At 35.5% G+C, this 22,458-nt stretch overlaps 1 long non-coding RNA gene across 4 annotated transcripts in view; it reads right to left on the reverse strand.

Annotated features, from left to right (window-relative positions):
* The window catches only part of LOC129492510 (uncharacterized), a 453,042-nt gene that overhangs the window by 428,754 nt on the left and 1,830 nt on the right, over positions 1-22,458 (reverse strand). The gene's annotated exons all lie outside the window — the stretch shown is intronic.

Consider the following 22,458-nt stretch of genomic DNA (forward strand, 5'->3'; position numbering starts at 1 on the left):
TAGCATTATTCCCCAGATACTGTTGCAATCAAGACATCTTCCATTTGGATGGATGTCGTTGGAATGGGTGTGATGGTTATGAACCTTTAACCATTTATTGACTATATTTGGGTCTGCTGATATAGGTGAAGAGAGAAATCAAAAGATTGTTGGCTTTCATCAAGTCATCCAACCAGAGTGTTTACTGAAGAAGATGCAGGATGTGACCAGGGCTTAATCTTTTTCTTGTGATACAACTTCCTTTTCTGTCTAATGATGTGCCTGACACTTAGGTATAAAGTTTCACGTACATGACCACAATTCTCACAGCTGTATGACCCTGAAACTGAAACAGACAATGGCATATTGAGCACAACTGATTGGACAGACTATGAGAATATCAGATAATACTACAAGAAATACTCCAGGAAATTATCCCACGGGACACTATATCCTCCTGGTTATCAGTCACATAATGACTTTCATGTGAGAATTAGTAAGAACACTACCACACTTAGACAATTGGTTGTAAATAATGTATGCTAAAGACTACTGCAAAGAACACCTGCCTAATACTTTTAGGAATTCCACATTTCTTTAAAGATTATATGTCTGCTTATAGGATTCGCAGGTTTAATAGACATCTTTAAGTGTAAGTCTGAGTAAATTTTAATATTTTTTGAATATTTATCTCAAAAAATATACATTCAGTTTCAGCAAATCTTAAAATGGTTTTGAAATAAGGATATCACACCCTCACATAAGAATGGGGCAAGCATGGGCAGCACAAGGAGAATTATTTAGTCACCTTTCTCTTTTTGTTCTTTACACTGCTTGTCTCATTACACAGAAAACGCATACTAGAAAGATAATAAGAGGTATTTATGACAAACCCACAGCCAATATCATACTTAATTGGCAAAAACTGGAAGCATTCCCTTGGATAACCGGCACAAGACAAGGATGCCCTCTCTCACTACTCCTGTTCAACATAGTATTGGAAGCTCTGGTCAGGGCAATCAGGCAAAAGAAAGAAATAAAGAGTATTCAGAAAGGAAGAGAGGAAGTCAAATTGTCTCTGTTTGCAGATGACATGACGGTATATTTAGAAAATCCCATCGTCTCAGCCCAAAATCTCCTTAAGCTGATAAGCAACTTCAGCAAAGTCTCAGGATACAAAATCAATGTGCAGAAATCACAAGCATTTCTATACACCAATAATGCACAAACTGAGAGCCAAATCATGAGTGAACTCCCATTCACAATTGCTATAAAGAGAATAAAATACCTAAGAATACAGCTGACAAGAGATGTGAAGAACCTCTTCAAGGAGAACTACAAACCACTTCTCAAGGAAATAAGAGAGGACACAAATGGAAAAACATTCCATGCTCATGGACAGGAAGAATCAATATTGTGAAAATGGCCATACTGCCCAAAGTAATTTATGGATTCAATGCTATTCCCATCAAGATACCATTAACTTTCTTCACATAATTAGGAAAAAACTACTTTAAATTTGATATGGAACCAAAAAAGAGCCAGTATAGTCAAAAAAATCCTAAGCAAAAAGAATAAATCTGGGGGCATCACGCTACCTGAATTCAAACTATACTACAAGGATACATTAACCAAAACAGCTTGGTACTGGTACCAAAACATATATATAGACCAACGAAACAGAACACAGGCCTCAGAAATAATACCACACATCTACAACCATCTGATCTTTGATAAACCTAACGAAAACGAGCAATAGGGAAAGGATTCCCTATTTAATAAATGGTGTTGGGAAAACAAGTTAGCCATATGCAGAAAACTAAAACTGGACCCCTTCCTTAAACCTTATACAAAAATTAACTCAAGACGGATTGAAGACTTAAATGTAAAAACTAAAACCATAAAACCCCTAGAAGAAAACCTAGGCAATACCATTCAGGACATACCAGTTGTTTGTTCCTTTTGGTTTCTGAATAGCTTTCCATTATATAGATATACTATATTTTGTTTAGACATTCACCAGTTGATGAACATTTAATTTCTTTTCCAATTTTTTCTATTATAAATAACGCTGCTATGAACATTCACATGCAAGTCCTTTTATGGACATATATTTTTATTTTGGGTAGATATCTAGGGATGGAGTCACTGGATTGTATAATTAATATACATTTCACTTTTTAAGATGCTGCTAAAGTTTTCCAAAGTAGCTGCACCATTTTACATTACTTTCAGCATGGTATAAAGGTTCCGATTTTCTACATTTTCACCACTTGTTATTGCATGGTTTTTGTTTTGTTTTGTTTTTGTTTTTTTCTTTTTTTGCCAGAGTTTCGCTCTCATTGCCCAGGCTGGAGTGCAATGGCACGATCTCCACTCACTGCAACCCCTGCCTCCCGGGTCCAAGCTATTCTTCTGCCTCAGCCTCCTGAGTACCTGGAATTATAGACATGTGCTACCATGCCCAGCTAATTTTGTATTTTTAGTAGAGACAGGGTTTCTCCATATTGGTCAGGCTGGTCTCGAACTCCTGACCTCAGGTGATCCACCCATCTCGGCCTCCCAAAGTGCTCGGATTACAGGCGTGAGCCACCACACCCAGCCTTGTATGTCTTTTTATTACAGCAATTCTAGTGGGTGTAAAATGACATCTCACTGTGGTTTAACTTTGCATTTCTCATATGACTAATTTATCTTTTTGTGTGTCTATTAGACATCCATATCTTTGTTTAAATGTCAATTCAAATCTTTTTAGTGACTGCAAGTTGGCAATAAGGCACAAGACCTTGTTAAATTCAACTTGTAAAACCTCTTGATGGTCAGCCTTTCAGGCTTTTCCTGAGAAAAAAATGCTACTTTGCTCTTCAGTGAGATAAGTGAAACTTTCTGATATTATGATAATGTACATTCTCTTCTGACTACAATAATTAGGGAGAGAAACTGCTTCCCAATTGCCATAATCCTCCACAGGATTCAGACTTTCTTCTGGGCTTGATTACAATTTCTAGACAAAAAGTTATGTATCTACTGCCATAAGTGAAATAGAATAGCATACAGAGTTCAAGAGTATATGAAGTGTCTTATATTGATCATTCATTGGCCCTGTAAAATCTGCACTGAGATTGTTTATGCATAATCTCTCTCTCTGCTAATCTTCTTAATGTACTTCTCAGCCTGACTAAGCCTGTGGTATCTATAAGGCTTGCACACACAAACTTTAGAATCTGAACCTGTATACTCCTGACTCTTTGCTGTCTAAATTTCTTAAGTGCTTTTACTCTGATTATGCCTTAAATGACACATTAATATGCAACTTCATTTTTTACATATTCATGATGCCTATAACTACACATTTCTTAGAAATGTTAACTTGTTTGCAAAAGGAATTTGCATGATTTGGGGAATATTTTTCGATAATAGTTCCAATTTATCCTCCTTTTGTGCATACTATATGTATATTATATGTTGGGGCTTTTGCCCTGCTCTGTTACCAATATCTATGTATAGTACAGTTTTATGACTCACTTTCTACCATCACAAAGTAAATGCTACTGGACCTGGTCTGCCACTACAAATACCTGCAAAACTGGAAAATATAGAAACTGTCTCCAGACATTGGATAATAGGTGTCATAGGACTACAGTGACTGAGAGAAAGGAAACAAAATAGGTTAGCCACAGAGTTAGACTGGTTTTCTGTGTGAATGCATGCTCCTGACTAGACAAAGAAAGCCCAAGAGTGGTGTCACTAGCTGAGAAGAAAAAGACAGGAATTTGAGGCTACTGAGATGGCTGAAATTTTCAAAGCAGTGTACAGGAGAGAACATATGTGTGTAAAGAAGGAGTTTAAGAAATCTGCATGAATCGTCTTCAGTCTTTGGCTGAATACCAAGTGGAACATGTGTAAGCTGGCACTCTCAAAGGCTAGATAGAGAATTACTGCCAGAGGAAGTACAACTACTAGGAATCCATGAGCTGAAAAACTGTTTCAAATTGCACAGAACAGATGTTCTAATTCTAATTAGCCAGTTATTATTTAGGACAATAGGTAGCAGAGAGGCTACATTTTAGTGGTAGGTCTACTGGAGCCCTCAAGTAAAGGCCTTTCTTTACTAAGGAAAACAACAAAATCCAAATAACCAAGATAATATTTGTAATGCCCAATATAAAGTGAAAAATAAATAGACATGCAAAATGAAGTTAATGAGACCCATAACCAGGAAAAACATCACTCATTACTGAAAATGACAGAGTTGTCAGAATTAGCAGATGACCTTATAACAGCTATTACACTTTATGCAAAAAATAACTCCAGATGGATTAAAGACTTAAATATAAGACCTAAAACCATAAAAACCCTAGAAGAAAACCTGGGCAGTACCATTCAGGGCATAGGCATGGGCAAAGACTACATGACTAAAACACCAAAAGCAATTGCAACAAAAGCCAAAATTGACAATGGGATCTAATTAAACTAAAGAGCGTCTGCACAGCAAAAGAAACTATCATCAGAGTGAATAGGCAAACTACAGAATGAGAGAAAATTTTTGCAATCTATCCATCTGAAAAAGGGCTAGAATCCAGAATCTACAAAGAACTTAAACAACTTTACAAGAAAAAAACAAACACCACCATCAAAAATGGGCAAAGGATATGAACAAACACTTCCCAAATGAAGACATTTATGCGGCCAACAAACATGAAAAAAAGCTCATCATTACTGGTCATTAGAGAAATGCAAATTAAAACCACAATGAGATACGATCTCACACCAGTTAGAATGCCAATCATTAAAAAGTCAGGAAACAACAGATGCTGGAGTGGATGTGGAGAAACAGAAACACTTTTACACTGTTGGTGGGAGTGTAAATTAGTTCAACCATAGTGGAAGACACTGTGGCGATTCCTCAAGGATTACACCTAGAAATACCATTTGACCCAGCCATCCCATTACTGGGTATATACCCAAAGGATTATAAATCATGCTGCTATAAAGACACATGCACACGTATGTTTATTGTGGCACTGTTCACAATAGCAAAGACTTGGAACAAACCCAAATGCCTATCAATGATAGACTAGATAAAGAAAACGTGGCACATATACCATGGAATACTATGTAGCCACAAAAAAGGGTAAGCTCATGTCCTTTGCAGGGACATTGATAAAGCTGGAAACCATCTCAGCAAACTAACACAGAACAGAAAACCAAACACTGCATGTTCTCACTCATAAGTGGGAGTTGAACAATGAGAACACAGGGACACAGGGAGCGGAACTTCACACACCAGAGCCTGTTGGGGATTGAGGGTCTAGGGGAGGGATACCATTGGTAGAAACACCTAATGTAGATGACAGGTTGATGGGTGCAGCAAACCACCATGGCACATGTATACCTATGTAACAAACCTGCACAATCTGCACATGTACCCCAGAACCTAAAGTATAATTTTAAAAAAAAGAGAGAAAAAAATTAGTTCAAGATTTTTAGGCACATCCTGTTCATACGGTAAAACAATTATGGACTCTCAATAGAGAAATAGAGATTATAACAAAAAACTGGAAAAATCTGAAACTGAAAAATCATAATATCTGAAACAAATACTGAAGAATCTTTACATTAAATTAGAAACTCCAAAGGAAAAGAACAGTGAACCAGAAGTAAACAAGTTGAGACTATACAAACTGAAGCAAGGAAGACAAAGTAATGCTGAAAAAAATTAGAACCAGCCTCATTGACCTATAGGATAATATTAAAAGCTCAATTATATGTGTAACTGGGATACCTGAAGAAAATAAAGTTGTGTAAAAAATTTGAAGAGGCATTAAAATACTGGCTGAATATATTCTTAGGTTCATAACATATATAAAGGTACAGATCTGAGCAACTCAATCAACTCCAAAGACAAACACCAAGAAAAAACATACCAAGGAGTGTCATAACTAAATTATAACATTAATAATAATTATAATGAAATTATAACATTAACAATAATTATATTGATACTTACAGAAGTAATCCTAGCAGCAAGTTTTCATCATTTCTCAGGGTTCTACTATGGTATTTAGATCTTGTTTATCTTGGCAATGCTCTCATCTCAATTTTACTTTTCTTTTATGTAAATTTACATTAAATTTATACTGTCACCTTTTTCAGTATTCCCCAGAGTCAAGCCTTAATGTCGCTTCCTGGTTTCTTCTAGTATGTGTTGAAAAGGTCCTGTAGTTCCTCTGGGATATAACTACATTTTTGTAGGTCAACTTAACGCCAGTGGGGTTGATTATGACCTTTTAATTTTTGTTTATTAAGGTGTAATGCAAATGAAATCATTCTAACGTTCTTGGTCTACAAAATTCTGCGACTTTTGGCAAACACATAATTATGGGCTGAATTGTGTTTCTCCCAAATTCATATGATTAAGCCTTTACTCCCAGTACCTCAGAATGAAACTATATTTGGAGACAAGTCCTTCATAAATGTGATTAAATTAAACTGATGCAGTTAGGGTGTGCCCCAATCCAATCTGATTTGTGTGCTTGTAAGAAGAGAAAATTTGATCACAAAGAGAGACACCCAGGAACTGGGGCACAGAGGAAAGGCCAAGTTGAGGACACAGGGAGAAGGTGGTCCAGAACATGCCGAGGAGAGAGGACTCAAAAAAAACACACCTGTAAGCATTTAGTTTTTTGATCCTATAGTTTTGCCTTTCTCAAACATTCTTATGAGTGAAATAATACAGTATGTGGCCTTTTGAGTCTGGCTTCTTTCATTTAGCATAATACAGGTAAGATTCATCTAAATTACTTCACATATCAACAGTTTTTTTCTTTTAATTGCTGTAGTTATTTCATTATATACAAGTGGGTTGTTTACAGTTTTGTGGTTATGAAAAAAAGCCACTTAAAACCTTTATGGTTAAACCTTTAGATTTCTGTGTACACTTACTTCATTTACCTGGGTAAATATCTAGGAGTGGGGCGTCTGGTCATGTGGTAACTATATACTGAACTTTATAAGAAAGTGACAATCTGACTTCCAAATAGGCTGTACCAATATGTATTCTCATTCGCAAAATATATCCTTTTCAGCTTTTATAAATATTTATTTCTGTATTTATTTATTTTATTGTAGCACTCTTAATAAATGTGTAGTAATATGTCATTGCAATATTAATTTGCACTTTAATAAGTCATGCTTTTACTGTGGTATCTAAGAAGTATTTGACTAATCCAAAGTCACAAAGATAGTCTTTGATGTTTTCTGTAAGACCCAAAGGAGTTTTACTTCTATAATTCATGCTGAGGTAATTTTTGTGTAAATTATAAAATATGGATTGAGGTTATTTATTTTTCATATGGATGTACAATTGTTCCAGCACTATTTATTGAAGACTCGCCTTTCTCCAAAAAATTGCCTTTGCATCTGTGTTGCAAATCAATTGATCACAAATATACAGCAAATATATATGTATTTTTGAATATGTGGTGTTTATTAGTTTTCTTCCCAAACTTAATAAAAACAGCATTAGTAATTCATTCATTGTCAACTCTGAGATTTGGTTTACACACTTAACCAATATTTATGTTCATAGATAATATTTTATGACCTTGAGTTTATTTCAAAAGGTCAACTTCTGTCTTGTTAAAATTAAAGATACAAGCGTCTTAATAGACTGTTGATGTGTTAGATTAATTCATGCTTTAACAGTCCTTCAATTATTACTGAGAACTTTGTGTTTTGTACTGCACTTGATGTTCTATAGAAACTGGATATAGAGCATGCTATAGCCCTATGATCATTTTGCTATTTAGGATACATGACATATAGAGAAAGGAGATTACAGTGACATCAAATTGTACATTTATTAAATTACTGAATTAATCTATATGCATATGCTGGGATAGAGAAATAACCTTAGTGATGTCATTGATTCACTTAGTTGTCTCCTTGACGAGCATGAATTCTAGGTGTGTACAACGTGAGGAGTAGAAAATTGCTGTTCCCTCACTTGCTCTGTTTGCATCATGTCTCATTCAACACTGATACATTATTGGAATGAAAATTATTCTATATTTATAGCTTGGCATTTTTCAAAAACCATGACTTCACAATATGCACAAATAAAATAAAATGTGATCAGAAGCAATGATGGGCAACGTGAGAATTTTCAAGGGCAATTTTGACCTTAAAATGTAACCTCCCATATAAGATGAAACTTTTCTGAACCTCACAGTAAATAATTATGCAGTAAATACAAACAACACATACATATACATATGCAAAAATATTTACTTTTTGTTGAGAGGGGAATACGAGAACATTATAAGTAAGAGAAACATCAGAATAGGGGATAGAATGAAACCTAACCTGCTCTATAAGACAGATTGTAAAAGAAGTATAGTGAATTTGAAATGGTGAAAAATGAGGTTAGACAATTATTAAGGAGCCAGGTATACGGATTTTTAAACCAAACCTATTAGTCTGATGAGGCTCCAACGGGTAGTAGGGATTAACCAAAGCCTTGACTTACCCAATTTTTAGATATGGTATGTCTGGAAGATTTTATCCTGGGTTGGTAAGAATCTGCTGCTATTGCTACAGGCTAAGAAAGGGTATTTCCTGTGTGTACATATAGACTTGTGTGTGTCTACATTGTTAAAATTGAAATAGCTGTACAATTAAAGAAATCTGTCATAGCATACCCTTTGCCTGAGTACAAAACAAATAAGAAAATATTTTCTTGGTTACTTCTTATGATTAATGTATCCAGGCAAATTAGTGGAATGACTTCCAGCCAAGACTCAGGATCATCTACATCTAGGTCAGTAATAGTTATCAACAAGCCCTGTCATGAAAACAGTGTCCTATTTTTTTTTATTATTCAGACTTTGAGGTACTGCTTATATATCACAATAATTACGAAGAGTGCCAGCAGTTTTATTCTTGACAGGAATTCTACTTTGAAGCATATACTTTCCTTATTACTATGTAACAAGCATAAGTAAATGCTTATTACATTTGTTATAAGCATTTACTTCAAGTTAAAGAATATCATGATATTTCAAGTTAGCATTTGTAGCTGTTTCCCCATTTGAATCAGCCTCTGAGCTCAGACATGCCTATCCCTACCCCCACCTGGTGGTCTTTCTCTACTAGCCCTGGTAGCCAAAGACAATGGTCATAATCTCTTGGGAGCTCTACTGCACTGCCCACCACCTGGCAAACCTGAATACTTAACCAAGTGTCCCTAGGGCAAGTTTGCATCCTCCCTATAGGACTGCAGCTCATGCACTCCTGAAAGCGCCACCTCCTGGCAGGAGCCCAATCAACACAAAAACAGCGCACCAAACAAAAATACAACCAAGGACCCTCAAAGAGTCCACTTCATTTCCCTGCTACGTCCACTGGGGCATGTGCTGGTATTCATGGCTGCAAGAACTGAAAATGGATCACATCACAGGACTCTGCAGACACTCCCCAGTACCAACTTGGAGCCCAGTAGCTCCACTGGGTGACTAGGCCCAGAAGAGCAAAAATAATTATGACAGTTCAGCTCTCAGGAAGCCCCATTCCTAGGAGAGGGGAGAGAACACTACATAAAGGGTGCAGCCCATGGGGCAAAATAATCTAAACAGCAGCCTTGAATCCCAGATCTTCCCTCTGACATAGTCTACCCAAATGAGAAGGAACCAGAGAAGCAATTCTGGTAGTATGACAAAACAAGGTTCTTTAACACCCTCAAAAGATCATACCAGCTAACCAGCAATAGATCCAAACCAAGGCAAAAATCTCTGAACTGTCAGAAATAGAATTCCAAAGGTTGATTATTAAGCTAATCAAGGAGGCATCAGGGAAAAGTGAAGTCCAACTTAAATAAACAAAAAAGATGATACAGGATATGAAAGGAAAGTTCCTCAGTGAGATAGATAGCATTAATAAAAAGCAACCACAACTTCTGGAAATCAAGGACACAGAGAATTGGAAAATACACTGGAAAGTCTCAGTAACAGAATCAAACAAGTGGAAGAAAGAACTTCAGAGCTCAAAGACAAACCTTTTGAATTAACGCAATCCATCAAAGACAAAGAAAAAATAAAAAATGAATGAAGCCTCCAAGAAGTCTGAAACTACGTTAAAAGTCCAAACCTAAGAATAACTAGTGTTCCTGAGGAAGAAGAGAAATCTGAAAGTTTGGAAAACATATTTGAGGGAATTATCAAGGACAACTTCCCCAGCCTTGCTAGAGATCTAGACATCCAAATACAAGAAGCTCAAAGAACACCTGGTAAATTCATTGCAAAGAGATCATTGCCTAGGCACACAGTTATAAGGTTATCTAAAGTCAAGACAAAGGAAACAATATTAAGAGCTGTGAGGCAATAGCATCAGGTAACCTATAAAGGAATACCTATCAGATTAACAGCAGATTTCTTAAGAGAAGCCCAACAAGCTAGAAGAGATTGGGGTACTATTTTTAGCCTCCTTATACAAAATAACTATCAGGCAAGAATTATGTATCCAGAGAAACTAAGCTTGATTAAATGAAGGAAAGATACAGTCTTTTCCTGACAAACAGATGCTAAGAGAATTTGACACTACCAAGCCAGCACTACAAGAACTGCTAAAACGAGCTCTAAATCTTTAAACAAATATTTGAAATACACCAAAATAGAATGTCCTTAAAGCATAAATCTCACAGAACCTGTATAACAATAACACAATGAAAAAAATGTATTTGGGCAAAAAATAGCATGATGAATAGATAGTACCTCACATCTCAAAACTAACATTGATTATAAATGGCCTAAATGCTCCACTTAATAGATACATAATGGGAGAATGGATAAGAATTCCCCAAGCAAGTTTCTGCTGTCTTCAGGAGACTCACCTAACACACAAGGACTCACATCAGCTTAAGGTAAAGGGGTGAAAAATGATATTGCATGCAAATGGACACCAAAAGTGGGCAAGAGTAGCTATTCTTACATCAGACAAAACCAACTTTAAAGCAACAGCAGTTAAAAAAAACAACAATAAACATTGTATAATGATAAAAGGACTAGTCCCACAGGAAAATATCAAAATTATAAATATATATGCACCTAACACTGGAGTTCCCAAATTTACAAAACAATTATTACTAGACCTAAGTAATGAGACAGAATGCAATACAAAAATAACGAGGGACTTTAATAGTCCACTGACAGCACTAGACAGGTCATCAAGACAGAAAGTCAACGAAGAAACAATGGACCTAAACTATAACCTACAACAAATGGACTTAACAGATACTTACAGAACATTCTACCCAACAACTGCAGAATATACATATTATTCATCACCACATGAAACATTCTCCAAGACAGACCATATGGAAGGCCACAAGTCTCAGTAAATTTTTTTAAAAAATTGAAATTGTATCAAGTACTCTCCCAGACCACAGTGGAATAAAATTAGAAATCTACTCCAAAAGGAACCCTCAAAACCATGCAAATACATGAAAATTAAATAACCTGCCTCTGAATGATCATTGGGTAAATAATAAAATCAAGATGGAAATCTAAAAATTCTTTGAAGTGAATGATAATAGTGACACAAACTACCAAAACCTCTGGGATACAGCAAAAGCAGTGCTAAGAGGAAAGTTCACAGCATTAAATGCCTACATCAGAAAGTCTGAAAAAGCACAAATAGACAATCTAAGGTCACCATCACAGAACTGGAGAAACAAGAACAATCCAAACCCAAAACCAGCAGAATAAAAGAAGTAATAAAGATCAGAGAAGAACTAAATGAAATTGGAACAAACACACAAACAAAAACAATACAAAAGATAAATGAAACAAAAAGCTGGTTCTTTGAAAAGATAAATAAAATTGACAAACAATTATCAAAATTAACCAAGAAAAGACCAGAGAAGATCCAAATAAGCTCAGCTGGAAATGAAATGGGGCTGGGTGCGGTGGTTCATGCCTGTAATCCTAGCACTTTGGGAGGCTGAGGCGGGTGGATCACTTGAGGTCAGGAGTTCAAGACCAGCCTGGCCAACATGGTGAAACCCTGTCTCTACTAAAAATGCAAAAATTAGCTAGGCATCCTGGTGCATGCCTGTAATCCCAGCTACTTGGTAGGCTGAGGCAGGAAAATTGCTTGAACCCTGAAGGCAGAGGTTGCAGTGAGCCGAGATCACGCCACTGCGCTCCAGCCTGGGTGACAGAGCGAGACTCTTTCTCAAATATAAATTAATTAATTAATTAAGAAATGGAATGGAAGATATTACAATTGACAGCACAGAAATACAAAAGATTATTCAAGGCTACTATGAACACCTTTATGCACATAAACTAGAAAACCCAGAGGAGATAGATAAATTCCTGGAAATATACAACCCTCCCAGATTAAACCAGGAAGACATAGAATCTCTGAACAGACCTATAACAAGAAGTGGTGAGACTGAAATGGTAATTTAAAAACTGCCAAACAAAAAAACAGCCCAGGACCAGATGGATTCACAGCTGCATTCTATCAGGCATTCAAAGAAGAATTGGTACCAATCCTATACACACTATTCCAAAAAATACAGAAAGATGGAATCCTCCCTAAATCATTCTATGAAGCCAGTATTACCCGTATACTAAAACCAGAGAAGAACGTAACAAAAAAAGAAAACTACAGACCAATATCCTTCATGAGCGTAGATGCAAAAATCCTTAACAAAATACTAGAGAACTGAATCCAACAGCATATCAAAAAGATAATCTACCAAGATCAAGTGGGTTTCATACCAGGGATACAGGGATGGTTTAACATATGGAAGTCAATAAGTGTGATACATCACATAAACAAAATTAGAAACAAAAATCACATGATAATCTCAATAGATGCGGAAAAGGCATTTGACCAAATCTAGCATCCATTTATGATTAAAACCCTCAGCAAAACTGACAAAGAAGGGACAAACCTTAAGGTAATAACAGCCATCTATGACAAACCCACAGCCAACATTATACTGAATGGCAAAAATTTGAAAGCATTCCCACAGAAACTGGAACAAGACAAGGATGCCCACTTTCACCATTCCTATTCAACATAGTATTGGAAGTCCTAGCCAGAGCATTCAAACAAGGAAAAGAAATAAAGGGCATCCAAATCGATAAACAGAAAGTCAAACTGTTGCTGTTTGCTTCATGTTATGATTGTAACCTAGAAAACCCTAAAGACTCATCCAAAAAGCTCCTAGAATTGGTAAATGAATTCAGCAAAGTTGCAGGGTACAAAATTAATGAACTACAAATCAGTATCTCTGCTACACACCAACAGTGACCAAGCTGAGAATACAATCAACAACTCATCCACTTTCACAATACTTGCAAAAAAAAATATATACTTAGGAATATACCTAACCAAGTACAGGAAGACATCTACAAGGAAAACTATAAAACACTGCTGAAAAAAATCATAGATGACACAAATAAATGTTAATACATCCCATGCTCACGGATGGGTAGAATCAATATTGTAAAAATGATCATACTGCCAAAAGCAATCTACAAATTAAATGCAATTCTCATCAAACTACCACCATCATTCTTCACAGAACTACAAAGAAAATATCCTTAAATTCACACAGCACCAAAAAAGAGCCCACATAGCCAAAGAAAGAGTAAGCAAAAAGAATGAAGACTTCATGACCAAGAAACCAAAGGCAAATGCAACAAAAAGTAAGATAAATAGATGAGACTTAATTAAACTAAAAAGCTTCTGCACAGCGAAAGAAACAATCAGCAGAATTAGTAGGCAACTCACACAGTGGGAGAAAATCTTCATAATCTGTACATCTGACGAAGGACTAATATCCACAAACTACAAAGAACTCAAACAAATTGGCAAGAAAAAAAAACAAAACATCCCATCAAAAAAGTGGGCTAAAGACATAAATAGACAATTCTCAAAAGAAGATACACAAATGACCCACAAGAATATGGAAAAATGCTTAACCTCATTAATGATCAGGGAAATGCAAATCAAATCCACAATGTGATACTACCTCACTCCTGCAAGAATGGTCATCATTCAAAAAATCAAAAAATAAGAGGTGTTAGCGTGGATTCAGTGAAAAGAAAACACTTTTACGCTGTTGGTGGGAATGTAAACTAGTACAAGCAGTATGGAAAACTGTGCAGATTCCTTAAAGAACTAAAAGTAGATCTACCATTTGATCCAGTAATCTTGCTACTAGGTATCTACCCAGAGGAAAAGAAATCATTATACGAAAAAAAAAAAAAAAAATACTTGCACATGCATTTATACAGCAGCAGAATTTGCAACTGCAAAAATATGGAAGCAGTCCAAATGTCCATCAATCAATGAGTGGATAAAGAAAATGTGAGATATATATATATATATATATATATATATATATATATATATATACACACACACACACAAACACACACATACACACACACATCCCATGGAATACTACTCAGCCATAAAGAGGAATCAAATAATGGTATCTGCAGCAACCTGGATGGAATTGGAGACTATTATTTTAAGTGAAGCAACTCAGGAATGGAAAACCAAACACCATATGTTCCCACTCATATGTGGGAGCTAAGCTATGAGGATGCAAAGACATAAAAAGGATACATTGGACTTACTTTGGAGATGTAGGGGAAAGGGTGGGGTGCGGGGGACAAAAGACCACAAATTGTGTACACTGTACACTGCTTGGTTGATGGGTGTACCAAAATCTCAGAAATCACCACTAAAGAACTTATTCATGTAATCAAACACCACCTGTTCCCCAAAAACCTATTGAAATAAAAAAAATTAAATATTTACTTAAAAAAAGACAACAAACATCATTATATAATGATGAAAGGATGAATTCAACAAGAAGAAATAACAATTCTAAATATATATGCACCTAGGTCTGGAGCTCCCAGATTCATAAAGCAATTACCACTAGATCTAAAAAAAACAGATAGACAGAAACACAGTATTAGTGGAATACTTCAGCACTCCACTGAAAGCACTAAACAAATCATCAAGGCAGAAAGTCAACAAAGAAATAATGAATTTAAATTGCACTCTAGAACAAATGGATCTAACAGATACTTAGAGAACACTCCATCCAAGAATTGCAGAATATGCATTCTTCTCATCAGCACACAAAACATTCCCCAAGCTCATAGTATAGTTTGGATGTTTACCCAGCATCACTGACCTGCTTATTCAATTTGCCACTGCCTCTTGGTATGCTTCTTATTTATTTTTTTACTTAGGTTGAAATTGAAGATACATATGCTACTCTTGGCCAACATCCTAGCCTAATGCACTGCAACCTCAAGAAAGGGATTTGATTTACAATACCATATTATTAATTATAGTCACCCCACTGTGCAACAGAACACCAGAACTTATTCTTTCTAATTGTAATTTTGAATATCTCTGCATAGCTAGAAGAGAGGAATTTGAATGTTCCCACCACACACACAAAAATAAATGTTTGAGGTGATTAATATGCTAATTACCCTGATTTGATCATTACACATGTATCATGTATCAACACATCACATTGTACCCTATAAATATGTATAATTTTCAATTAAAAATTTTTAAAAAAGAGCTTTGAAAATTTACAGAATATGTAAATAACTGTGAATACAATTTTTTATTATGTCTTATTAGATATATGTAAGAATATCACTCAATTACAGAAAATATGTTAAGGGAAGGAGAAACTGGGAATTCCAGTGTTAATATCCACATTGTTCCTATGTTTTCTTTAAAAACATCTCTGTTAAACATGAATCACTAGTGGATACAAATAAATACACCAATCCTAGAAACATACACTAAACATCCTGTTATGTGAAAACTACTTATTCTCTCACAGAAGAAGAAAGATGAAAAGCAAACTCTGTAATTTAAAGGCTTCCTGATTAATCTGAAGCCAAGACAAACATATGGGATGGGAGAAAAAAAAAAAGGCAAGTATTCAAGAATGATGTTGATCACGAGACACTATGTTAAAAATTATTTTACTTGTCACTAGGGAAAAAGTAGTCTCCATTCTAAGAATGTATTATTCTAAGCTTTTTAATAAACATTTTTAAAATATGTTGTGTTTGATGTGATTCATTAATTCATTCATTTATTCATACTTTCAATTGATCAAATCTGTGTTGAGCACTACATGAATATCCCCAGTAACCTCTAAGGGTATGGTAGCTGCTTCACAACTATACTCTCATAGTCATAATGCGGTCTGCCCCACTTCCTGGCCACATCAGGAAAGCTCTAAGTTGACACCTGAAAATGTGATTATGTGTGGTGTGTGTGTGTGTGTATGCCATAGAATACCACTCAGTCATTAAAAAAAGAACAAAATAATGTATTTTGCATCAAAGATGGTACTAGAGGTCATTATCCTTAGGGCAATCACTCAGATACAGAAAGGGAATAATCGCATGTTCTCACTTACAAGTGGAAGCTAAACAATGGGTATACATGGACATACAGTGTGGAATAATAGACATTGAAGACAACAAAAGGTGGAAGAGGAAGGGTGGTGATAATTGAAATACTACCTATTGGGTATAATGTACACTAGTACACTACTCGGGTGATGGGTAAACTAAAAGCCCAAACTTCACCTCTACACAATACATCTACAGAACACAACTGTACTTGTACCCCTTAATCTATGACAATTAAAAATTAAAAAATATTTTTAAAAAGATCAATAATGTGAAATTCACAGTTTATAATAGTGGGATTTCTGAAGGAAATATATTTGAATATCTAGGGTCAGAGAATAAAAGTAATTCAATATAAAATAATATTCAGAAAATGATTTAAATGTGATTCATTGGGAATGTCAAATATATTACTGTATTATTATTTCATTAGCAGAATACAAGAAATATGAACTTATGATCATCAAAAGGTAAGTTTATTTTGGTCAATTGCCAAAAATCGCTTGAGGTCTGAGCTTAACTGTGTCTTTGGAAAGATTTCTGTCTTGATAAAACAGAAGGAATCATTCACTACTACTCTTTTTGCTGTTGTTTTTGTTGTTGTTTGAATGTTCCTTTAATTTCTTTATCTTTTTTTTCTTCAACTTTTAAGTTCAGGGGTACATGTGCAGGAGTGCAGATTTGTTAGAGGTAAACGTATGCCATGGTGGTTTGCTGCACGGATCATCCCATCACCTAGGTATTAAGCCCAGCATCCATTAGCTATTCTTCCTGATGCTCTTCCTCCCCACACCACCACCCCTCCCATGGGCCCGAGTGTGTGTTACTCCCCGGATGTGTCCATGTGTTCTCATTATTCAGGTCCCACTTATAAGTGACAACATGTGGTGTTTCGTTTGCTGTTCCTGCATTAGTTTGCTAAGGATGATGTCTTCCAGCTCCATCCGTGTCCCTGCAAAGGACATGATATGTCTTCTTGTTGTGGCTGCATACTATTCCATGGTATATATGTACCATATTTTCTTTATCCAGTCTATCATTGTTGGGCATTTAGGATGATTCCATTTCTTTGCTATTGTGAATAGTCCTGCAATGAACACACACATGCATGTATCCATACAATAAGAATGATTTATATTCCTTTGAGTATATATCCAGTAATGGGAATGCTGAGTCAAATGATATTTCTGCCTGTAGGTCTCTGAGGAATCATAATACTTGTCTTCCACAATGGTTGAACTAATTTACACTCCTACAAACAGTGTAAAAGTATTCATTTTACACTGTTCCTTTTACACAGAGGTAAAAGAATACCCTTTATTTCTTTCTCTTGCCTGATTGCCCTGTCCAGAACTTCCAATACTCTGCAACCTCATCAGCATCTGTTTTTTTGACTTTTTAGTAACAGCCATTTTTACTGGCATGAGTTGGTATCTCATTGTGGTTTTGATTTGCGTTTCTCTGACGATCAGTGATGTTGAGCTTTTTTTGTATGACTGTTGGCCACAGGTATGTCTTATGAGAGTCTGTTTATGTCCTTTGTGCACTTTTTAATGGGGTTATTTTTTCTTGTAAACTTAAGTTCCTTGCAGACTCTGTGTATTAGACCTTTATCAGATGGACAGACTGCAAAAATTTTCTCCCATTCTGTAGGTTGTCTGTTCACTCTGATGATAGTTTCTTTTGCTGTGCAGAAGCTCTTTAGCTCAATTAGATCTCATTTCTCAATTTTGGCTTTGGTTGCAATTGCTTTTGGCATTTTCATCATGAAATGTTTGCCCGTGCCTTTGTCCTTAATGGTACTGCCTAGATTTTCTTCTCAGGTTTGCATAGTATTGTTTTACATTTAAGTCTTTAATCAATCTTGAGTTAATCTTTGTATATGGTGTAAGGAAGGGGTCCAGTTTCAGTTTTCTGCATATGGCTAGCCAGTTCTCCCAGCACCATTTATTAAATAGGAAATTTTTTCCCCATTGCCTGTTTTTGTCATGTTTGCCAAAGATCAAATGGTTATAGGTGTGTGGCCTTATTTCTGAGTTCTCTATTCTGTTCCATTGCTCTATGCATCTGTTTTTATACCAGTACCACTCTGATTTGGTTACTGTAGCCTTGTAGTATAGATTGAAGTTGGGCAGTGTGATGCATCCAGCTTTGTTCTTTTTGCTTAGGATTGTTTCGGCTATTCAGGTTCCTTTTTATTCCATATGAATTTTAAAAGTTTTTTTTTTTAATTATGTGAAGAATGTCAGTGGTAGTTTAATAGAATTAGCATTGAATCTATAAATTACTTTGGGCAGTGTGGCCATTTTTGCAATATTGATTCTTCCTATCCATAAGCATGGAATATTTTTCCATTTGCTTGTGTCCTCTGTGATTTGAGCAGTGGTTTTGTTTCTCCTTGAAGTCCTTCCCTTCCCTTGTTAGCTGTATTCCTAGGTATTTTATTCTTCTTATGGCAATTGTGAATGGGACCTCATTCCTGATTTGGCTCTCTGCTTGACTGTTGTTAGTGTATAGAAATGCTAACAATTTTTGCACTGATTTTGTATCCTGAGACTTTTCTGAAGTTGCTTATCAGTGTAAGAAGCTTTGGCGCTGAGACTATAGAGCTTTCTAGATATAGAATCATGTGATCTTCAAACAAAGATAATTTGACTTCCTCTCTTCCTATTTGAATACCCTTTATTTCTTTCTCTTGCCTAATTGCCCTGGCCAGAACTTCCAATAGTCTGTTAAATAGGAGTGGTGACAGAGGGCATCCTTGTCTTGTACTGGCTTTCAAGGGGAATGCTTCCAGTTTTTACCTATTCAGTATGATATAGGCTGTGGATTTGTTATAAATGGCTGTTATTATTTCAAGGCATCTTCCTTCAATATCTAGTTTATTGAGAGTTTTTAACATAATGGGATGTTGAATTTTATTAAAGGCCTTTCTGCATCTATTGAGATAATCATGTGGTTTTTGCTTTTAGTTCTATTTATGTGATTAATTACATTTATTGATTTGCATATGTGGAACCAACCTTGCATTCCAGAGGTGAAGCCAACTGGATCATGGTGGATAAGCTTTTTGCTGTGCAGTATTGTTCTATTCTGAGATTCAAGTTCTTCCTGGTTCAGTCTTGGGAGGGTGTATGTGTGTAGAAATTTATCCATTTCTATGAGATTTTCTACTTTACATGCATAGACGTGTTTATAGAATTGTCTGATGGTTGTATTTCTGTGGGGTCAGTAGTAATACCCCCTTATCATTTCTGGTTGTGTTTTTTTGATACTTCTCTCTTTTCTTCTTTGTCTAGCTAGCAGTCTATTTTATTACTTTCTTCAAAAAACTAGTTCCTGAATTCATTGATTTGTTTAAGAGCATTTTGTGTCTCTATCTCCTTCAGTTCAGCTCTGATCTTGGTCATTTCTTGTCTTCTGCTAGCTTTGGGATTTGTTTGCTTTTGGCTCTCTAGTGCTTTTAGTTGAGATGTTAGGTTGTTAACTTGAGATCTTTCTAGCTTTCTGATGTGTTCATTTAGTGCTATGAAGTTCCCTCTTAACACTGCTTTAGCTGAGTCCCAGAGATTCTGGTATGTTGTCTCTTTGTTCTCTCTAGTTTCAAATAACTTCTTGATTGTAGCTTTAATTTCACTATTTCCCCAAGAGTCATTCAGGAGCAATTTGTTTAATTTCCATGTAGTTGTGTGGTTTTGAGTAAATTTCTTAATCTTGAGTTCTAACTTGAATGCACTGTGGTCTGATAGACTGTTATGATTTAAGTTCCTTTGCATTTGCTGAGGAGTGTTTTACTTCTGATTATTTGATCAATTTTAGAGTAAGTGTCATGTGGCAATGAGAAGAATGTTATGTTCTGTTGGTTTGGGATGGAGAGTTCTGTAGATATCTATCAGGTCCACTTGATTCAGAGCTGAGTTCAGGTCCTTAATATCTTTGTTAATTTTACATCTTGATGATCTGTCTAATATTGTCAATGGGGTGTTAAATTCTCCCACTACTATTGTGTGGGATTCTAAGTCTGTATGTAGGTCTCTAAGAACTTGCTTTGTGAATCTAGGTCCTCCTGTATTGGGTGCATGTATATTTAGCATAGCTAGCTATTCCTGTTAAATTAAACTCTTTACCATTATGTAATGCCCTCCTTTGCCTTTTTTGATATACTCTTTTTTAGCACTGTGCTAAATTCTGAGTATTCAGTAGTGAATAAATGAGATTGACCCTTGCTTCATAGAACTTAGGTTCAAGTGGTAAAAATAATCACACTAATTTTGAAATCTTAAGTGTGTGTTATAAATGAAACATACAAGATCTATATTACAGATTTTGTAAACTGCTGTTTTAGGTAGAGTGGACAGGATAGTCTGTCTCTTAGCTGCTTTCAGGGAGTAGGGTAAGGCAGTTGCTTCTGGCTGGCAGAACTGCAAGGATTAGGCATCTTAATGTTGAGTTTCAGTGTAAAGAAGCCCATTTGTGGTACACCCTAGTGTCAGCTTCCAAATGGCATTTATCAGTAATAAAATGCCCTTTTGATTTCCCATTTTCCTTACTCAGAACTTCATTCCACATTATAAATGGAATAGAGTTAGTATTTAATGCCTCTCCCAAAAAATATAATAGAGTTAGTATTTAATGCCACCTCCCAAAAAAGTCCAACATTCAACTTGTCAAAAAAAAAAAAAAGGAAAGACAAAAATGAAAATGTGCATTATCTTTCCTTCCTTCCAAAATCTGATTTTGTCGTGTTCTTCATCTTGATTAATGGCATTATTATTCTCCCAGATGTGCGGGCATAAAACCTTGGTATCATTCGTTACCCCAAATTCCCATCTGCAGCAGTCCTTGGCAGTAACTGGAACATGCAAAGAGCTAAATGATTCTGAAATCTTAGAATCAAACTAATGTTTCCAAATGATTAGGGAAAGCTATGTTCTAATGTTTCTCAAAATGCAGCTCTCAATCACCCAAAACAGAATAAGAAAGGGAATTTGTTAAAATTGGAGATTGTAGATCACTATTTTAGAAATTCTGGACAGAATTTTTGGAAGTGGAGATATGGACTATATATGGATTTTTAACAAGCTCTCAGAGTGATTTTCATGTACACTGAAATTTACGAATCTCTTTCCTTTCCCTTACTACCTGCATCCAGATATTGTCATATCCTGTCCATTTCCCTAACTTTTTTCCCATTAATCCAATCCTATAGGCCTCTATAGCCCTAGCTACATACTAACCTGCTTGGTGCCCAGTGCTTTCTACCTTCACTTAAACTGGCTATACTACTGCCAGGATAAACTTTTTAAGTGCAGATCTCTCTTGATATAGCAACCAACCAACCAACCAAACAACAACAACAAAAATAAAATCAGATTTTTCAGAGATACTCAATTCTCAACAAAAGTGATCTTCAGCACGCAACAAACCTGTAAGTTACTGTGCTATTTTTAGAATACCATATTGTTTGTAAAACATCATTATATAATGACATCTTGAAATCTGTCATAGGAATGAACAAAAATTTTCCTAGGAGAAGATACTGTGTTTTGTTTATGCAATAGAAAGTTACAATTTTGAGCACAAATATCTATGTAAAATACAATCTTTCACACTAAGTAAAATTGGTTGTTTATGAATTTTTCTCTTAATTTTAATATACTTGTTCATTTACTTGTTATCAATTGGCTTGCAAACAAGTTGTACCAAGCACAGAACATAAAAAATACATAAATAAGGGAAAAAAATCTCAGAATGAGAAATTTGTATCAGGTTACTTAAATTCATCTGCATACTGGGAAAAAACCAACGTAATTCTAGTTGATTAAGGAATGCAGTAACACAGCTGACAGAACAACTATGTTTCATGGAAGTATACTTAAATACTATTGGGCTGCTGAATAAAATCTGAACTCTTCATTCTTGTATTGAATAATGATTGTGAATACTAGTTGAGTACCTAGTATGTATCAGATATTATGCTATCAAACATTAAATG

This window comes from Symphalangus syndactylus, chromosome 11 (genome assembly GCF_028878055.3).
Source record: "Symphalangus syndactylus isolate Jambi chromosome 11, NHGRI_mSymSyn1-v2.1_pri, whole genome shotgun sequence".
Lineage (NCBI taxonomy): Eukaryota > Metazoa > Chordata > Mammalia > Primates > Hylobatidae > Symphalangus > Symphalangus syndactylus.